This window comes from Cherax quadricarinatus, unplaced genomic scaffold, assembly GCF_038502225.1.
Source record: "Cherax quadricarinatus isolate ZL_2023a unplaced genomic scaffold, ASM3850222v1 Contig2296, whole genome shotgun sequence".
In the NCBI taxonomy this organism is placed as follows: Eukaryota; Metazoa; Arthropoda; class Malacostraca; order Decapoda; family Parastacidae; genus Cherax; species Cherax quadricarinatus.
In genome coordinates this window covers 23,674-30,506 of record NW_027197322.1, presented here as the reverse complement: position 1 = coordinate 30,506, position 6,833 = coordinate 23,674, and the positions used below count along the sequence as shown (strand labels likewise).

General features: G+C 47.3%; 2 non-coding genes across 2 annotated transcripts; one reads left to right on the top strand and one right to left on the bottom strand.

The window, feature by feature from the left end:
• Positions 1-3,156: 3,156 nt before the first annotated feature.
• On the bottom strand, positions 3,157-3,229 carry TRNAR-UCU (transfer RNA arginine (anticodon UCU)). The gene has a single exon. It is a non-coding gene; the product is annotated as a tRNA-Arg (tRNA).
• Positions 3,230-6,355: 3,126 nt separating this feature from the next.
• On the top strand, positions 6,356-6,428 carry TRNAR-UCU (transfer RNA arginine (anticodon UCU)). The gene has a single exon. It is a non-coding gene; the product is annotated as a tRNA-Arg (tRNA).
• The last annotated feature ends 405 nt before the right edge of the window (positions 6,429-6,833 follow it).

The window sequence follows — 6,833 nt, the reverse complement described above, 5'->3', positions numbered from 1 at the left end:
GAGTGCCATGGTAGAGAGTGGTAGGATAGAGAGTAGCAGGGTAGAGAGTATCAGGGTAGAGAGTGGCAGAGTAGACAGTGCCAGTGTAGAGAGTGGCAGGGTACAGAGTGTCAGGGTAGAGAGTGGTAGGATAGAGAGTGGTAGGGTAGAGAGTCGCAGGGTAGAGAGTGCCAGGGTAGAGAGTGGCAAGGTAGAGAGTGCTAGGGCAGAGAGTGGTAGTGCAGAGAGTGCCAAGGTAGAGAGTCGCAGGGTACAGAGTGCCAGGGTAGAGAGTAGTAGGATAGAGAGTAGTAGGGTAGAGAGTGGCAGGGTAGAGTGGTAGGATAGAGAGTGGCAGGGTAAAGAGTGCAGGGTAGAGAGTTGATAGGGTAGAGGGTGTCAGTGCAGAGAGTGGGAGAGTAGAGTGTGGCAGGGTAGAAAGTGCCAGGGTAGAGGATGCCAGGGTAGAGAATGCAAGGGTAGAGAGTGCCAGGGTAGAGAGTGACAGGGTAGAGAATTGGTAGGTTAGAGGGTGTCAGGGTAGAGAGTGCCAGAGTAGAGAGTGGCAGGGTAGAGAGTGCCAGGGTAGAGAATGCCAGAGTAGAGAGTGACAGGGAAGAGAGTGGCAGGGTAGACAGTGCCAGTGTAGAGAGTGGCAGGGTAGAGAATGCCAGAGTAGAGAGTAGCAAGGTAGAGAGTGCCAGGGTAGAGAGTGCCAGGTTAGAGAATGGTAGTGCAAAGAGTGCCAAGGTAGAGAGTCGAAGGGTACAGAGTGCCGGGGTAGAGAGTGGTAGGATAGAGAGTGGCAGGGTAGAGAGTGCCAGGGTAGAGAGTCGCAGGGTAGAGAGTGCCAGAGTAGAGAGTGGTAGGATAAAGAGTGGCAGGGTAGAGAGTGGCAGGGTAGAGAGTGCCAGGGCTGAGAGTGGTAGGGCAGAGAGTGCCATGGTAGAGAGTCGCAGGGAAGAGAGTGCCAGGGTAGAGAGTGGTAGGATAGAGAGTGGCAGGGTAGAGAGTGCCAGGGTAGAGAGTGCCAGTGCTGAGAGTGGAAGGGCAGAGAGTGCCATGGTAGAGAGTCGCAGGGAAGAGAGTGCCAGGGTAGAGAGTGGTAGGATAGAGAGTGGCAGGGTAGAGAGTGCCATGGTAGAGAGTTGCTAGGGTAGAGGGCTTGAGGGTAGAGAGTGGCACAGAAGAGTGTGGCAGGGTAGAGAGTGTAGGGTAGAGAGTACCATGGTAGAGAGCGCCAGGGTAGAGAGTGCTAGAGTAGGGAGTGTGAGGGTAGATAGTGCGAGGGTAGAGAGTGCCAGAGTAGAGACTGGCAGAGTAGAGAGTGGCAGGGTAGAGGGTGCGAAGTAGACAGTGCAAGGGTAGAGAAGGCCAGGGTAGAGAGTGGCAGGGTAGAGAGTGGCAGGGTAGAGAGTGGCAGGATAGAGAGTGCCAGGGTAGAGTGGCAGGGTAGAGAGTGGCAGGTTAGAGAGTGGCAGGGTAGAGAGTGGCAGGTAAGTAAGTAAGTAAGTAAGTAAGTTTATTTATGTATACACAAATAGTTACATAGAATTATCATACATAGCAGCATATGTGTAGAGAACCTGGGATAACCCAAAAAAAGTCAGACAGTGACTTATTTCCATTGGGGTCCTTTTACCTTATTATTATAATATAAATGTTATAATATTTTCTTATTATTCTACAATGAAGATAACATCTTATTATAATACTAAAAAGACTATCTACTACACGAGGGTCATTAAGACTGTCTACTACACGAGGGTCATTAAGACTATCTACAATACGAGGGTCATTACTAGGAATAAGGTAAAATTTACACGTATGTTAGCTAAAAAATAGAAAATCATTCCCCTCCCTTTCTGTAGCTACATTCATCAGACACCTTTTGGCACTCTTCTTGAACTGGTTCATGCTATGACTGGCTTTGACATGTGCTGGCAGTCTGTTCCATTTCTTTATTGCTGTATAATAAAGGTGTTTGACGCCTGGCCAATGACTGTGGCTACTACAAAGTTGTGCTCTCTCCCCCTAGTACTATGATTGCTTTGGTTCCCAACCTTGACAAAATTGACAGCAAGATATTCTGGACACTGTTGTTTGTGAGCAATTTTATAAACTTTATTTAGCTTCAGTTGTTTTACTCTGTCTTCAACATTCAGCATATCCAACTGCTGTAATTCATCATGGCCTACATGTGCTCTTGGTCCCAGCCCCAGGATGAATCTTACGATTTTGTTCTGGGTGATTTGCAGTCTATCTTTCAGTTTTTTTGTCAAGGCAGAGTACCATGAAGAGCAAGCGTAATCCATATGGCATTGTATAAGGGCTAGACATAGGGTCCTGCGAGCCTCAGTAGGTAGACACTGTGCTTGTCTATACAGGAACTTCAGTCTGGCATTCGCTTTCTTTACTACACTGTTCCCTATCAATTCTCCTGACATGCATGGGTCAAAGGGGATTCCCAGATATTTTACTGATGAAACCAAAGTGACGGGCTCCCCATTACACTGAACATTAAAATTATTTACCCTTCTCAGTTTATGTTTCGTGCCAAAGACAATGGCTTCAGTTTTCCCGAGGTGTAATGATTGTTTATTGTCTACTAACCATTTGCTGCAGGACTCCAGTTCCAGTGTTAAAACATTAGCTATATCTTGTGGGTCTTTACCTGACACTAACAGGGCACTGTCATCTGCATACAGTAAGAGTTTGCACTTGACACTGATAGGCATGTCATTGACATAACATAAGAATAATAAGGGACCCAGAATACTACCTTGGGGAACTCCACATGTTATCGGCAAGGGTTCTGATTCCGTTTTGTTGATTTTGACAATTTGTCTCCTGTTGCTAAGGTAGGACTTAAACCAGTCTACAGACAGGGTAGAGGTTGGCCGCCCTACTGGCTGAATCTTCAAGAATCTCAACATACGTCAGTCATTAGAAGAATACATACGTCATTAAGAATAAACTGTCGACCAGCGGTACTGAGGACCTTAGTGTAAACACTGACCAAAATATTCTGTGGTTATCTGTACTCACCTATTTATGATTGCTGAGGTCTAGTCACAGCTCCTCCTCTTCTCTACTAGGTCCCCTCTCTCCCTGCTCCATGACCTTCATCGTATCTCGTCCTAACAGGAGAACTCAATCTCAACCAGACCAAACGTTCATCCCCAGCGGGATTCGAACCCGCGGCCTCTGGATTAGAAGTCCAGCGCGCTATCCACTGCGCCATGGGGACGTGTATGTGTGGACCTGTGTTGGTACACTTGTCTTTGTATCTTTGTAGACGTGTCTTGGTAGACGTGTCTTGGTAGACGCATCTTGGTAAACATGTGTAGGTAGACCAACTGACAGTAGCTTCCCCTCAGCTGCAACTCTCTCTTTTCACTGGTCTCATAACCCCAAGAACTGAGGTTTGGTATCCGGGCGAGGCGAGACATGGTCAACTTTCCCTACACCAGCCCATGATCACCCAGCTGTAGGACCCCTACACCAGCCCATGATCACCCAGGTGTAGGATCCCTACACCAGCCCATAATCACCCAGCTGTAGGATCCCTACACCAGCCCATGATCACCCAGGTGTAGGATCCCTACACCAGCCCATGATCACCCAGGTGTAGGAGCCCTGGAGGCTGCATCATGGGTAATCATGATCTCACGAAAATAATCCACTCGGCTTGGCTTTCTTGGGTTATCCTGGCAGTATCCTGGGTTATCCTGGTGGTATGATGGATTATCCAGGTGGTACACTGGGTTATCCTGATGGTATGATGGATTATCATGGTGGTATGATGGGTTATCCTGGTGGTGTCCTGGGTTATCCTGGTGGTATCCTGGGTTATCCTGGTGGTATACTGGGTTATCCGGGTGGTATGATGTATTATCCTGGTGGTATGACGTGTTATCCTGGTGGTATCCTGGGTTATCCTGGAGGTATCCTGGGTTGTCCTGGTGGTATACAGGGTTATCCTGGTGGTATGTAGAATTATTCTGGTGGTATGATAGGTTATCCTGGTGGTATCCTGGGTTATCCTGGGGGTATCCTGGGTTATCCTGGTGGTATAATGGTTTATCCTGGTGGTATGATGGGTTATCCTAGTAGTATGCTGGATTATCCTGGTGCTATGATGGGTTATCCTGGTGATATCCTGGGTTATCCTGGTGGTATACTAGGTTATCCTGGTGGTATGATGGGCTATTCTGATGGTATACTGGGTTGTCCGGGTGGTATGATGGGTTATCCTGGTGGTATCCTGGGTTATTCTGGTGTTATACTGGGTTATCCTGGTGGTATGATGGATTATTCTGGTGGTGTGATGGATTATCCTGGTGGTATGATTGTTATCCTGGTAGTATGATGGGTTATCCTGGTGGTATGATGGGTTATCCTAGTAGTATGATGGGTTATCCTGGTAGTATGATGGGTTATCCTGGTGGTATGATGGATAATCCTGGTAGTATGATGGGTTATCTTGGTGGTATGATGCGTTATCCTCGTGGTATGATGGGTTATCCTGGTAGTATGATGGATTATCCCTCTGGTATAATGAGTTATCCTGGTGGTATCCTGTTTTATATTGGTGGTATACTGGGTTATCCTGGTGGTATGATGGATTATCGTGGTGGTATGATGGTTATCCTGGTAGCATGATGGGTTATCCTGGTGGTATGATGTATTATCCTGGTAGTATGATGGATTATCCTGGTGGTATTATGGATTATCCTGGTGGTATCCTGGGTTATCATGGCGGTATCTTGGGTCATCATGATGGCATCCTGGGTTTTCATGGTGCTATCCTGGGTTATCCTGGTGGTATCCTGGTTATCATGATAGTAGCCTGGGTTATCATGATAGTATCCTGGATTATCATGGTGGTATCCTGGGTTATCATGATGACATCCCGGGTTGTCATGGTGGTATTCTGGGTTATCATGATGACATCCCGGGTTGTCATGGTGGTACCCTCGGTTATCATAATGATATTCTGGGTTATCATGGTGGCATCCTGGGTTATCATGATGGCATCCTGGGTTATCATGGTGGTATTCTGGGTTATCATGTTGGTATCCTGGGTTATCACGATAGCATCCCAGGTTATCATATTGGTGGTACCCTGGGTTATCATAATGGTATCCTGGGTTATCATGGTGGCATACTGGGTTATCATGATGGTATCCTGGTGATAACCCAGGACACCACAATGATAACCCAGGGTACCACCATGATAACCCAGGATACCATTATGATAACCTAGGATACCACCATGATAACCCAGGATACCATTATGATAATTCAGGATACCATGGTGATAACCCAGGGTCCCACCATGATAATCCAGGATACCATTATGATAACCCAGGATACCACCATGGTAACCCAGGGTACCACCATGATAACCCAGGATACCATTATGATAACCCAGGATACCACCATGATTATTCAGGATACCACAATGATAACCCAGGATACCATCATGATAACCCAGGATACCACCGTGATAACGCAGGATGCTATCATGATAACCCAAGATACCAAAATGAAAACCCAGGATACCACCATGATAATACAGGATACCACCATGATAACCTAGGATACCACCATGATAACGCAGGATACCAACATAATAACCCACGATACCAACATGATAACCCAGGGTACCACCATGATAACCCAGGATACCACCATGATAACCCAAGATGCTATCATGATAACCCAGGATACCACCATGATAACCCAGGATACCACCATGGTAACCCAGGATACCAACATGATAGCCCAGGATACCACCGTGATAACCCAGAATACCACCATGATAACCCAGGATGCCATCATGATAACCCAGGATGCCACCATGATAACCCAGGATACCATTATGATAACCCAGGATACCACCATGATAACCCGGGATGCCATCATGATAACCCAGGATACCACCATGATAATCCAGGATACTATCATGCTAACCCAGGCTACTATCATGATAACCAGGATACCACCAGGATAACCCAGGATAGCACCATGAAAACCCAGGACGCCATGATCACCCAGGTGTAGGGATCCTACACCTGGGTGATCATGGGCTGGTGTAGGAGTCTACAGCTGGGTGATCATGGGCTGGTGTAGGAGTCTACAGCTGGGTGATCATGCGCTGGTGTAGGGAGAGTTGACCATGTCTCGCCTCGCCCGGATACCAAACCACAGTTCTTGGGGTTGTGAGATCAGTGAAAAGAGAGAGTTGCAGCTGAGGGGAAGCTACTGTCAGCTGGTCTACCTGTATACACATGTTCACCAAGACACGTCTACCAAGACACGTCTACAAAGATACAAAGACAAGTGTACCAACACAAGTCCACACATACACGTCCCCATGGCGCAGTGGATAGCGCGCTGGACTTCTAATCCAGAGGCCGCGGGTTCGAATCCCGCTGGGGATGAACGTTTGGTCTGGTTGAGATTGAGTTCTCCTGTTAGGACGAGATACGATGAAGGTCATGGAGCAGGGAGAGAGGGAACCTAGTAGAGAAGAGGAGGAGCTGTGACTAGACCTCAGCAATCATAAATAGGTGAGTACAGATAACCACACAGTATATTTTGGTCAGTGTTTACACTAAGGTCCTCAGTACCGCTGGTCGACAGTTTATTCTTAATGACGTATTTATTCTTCTAATGACTGACGTATGTTGAGATTCTTGAAGATTCAGCCAGTAGGGCGGCCAACCTCTACCCTGCCACTCTCTACCCTGCCACTCTCTACCCTGGTACTCTCTACCCTGCCACTCTCTACCCTGCCACTCTCTACCCTGGTACTCTCTACCCTGCCACTCTCTACCCTGCCACTC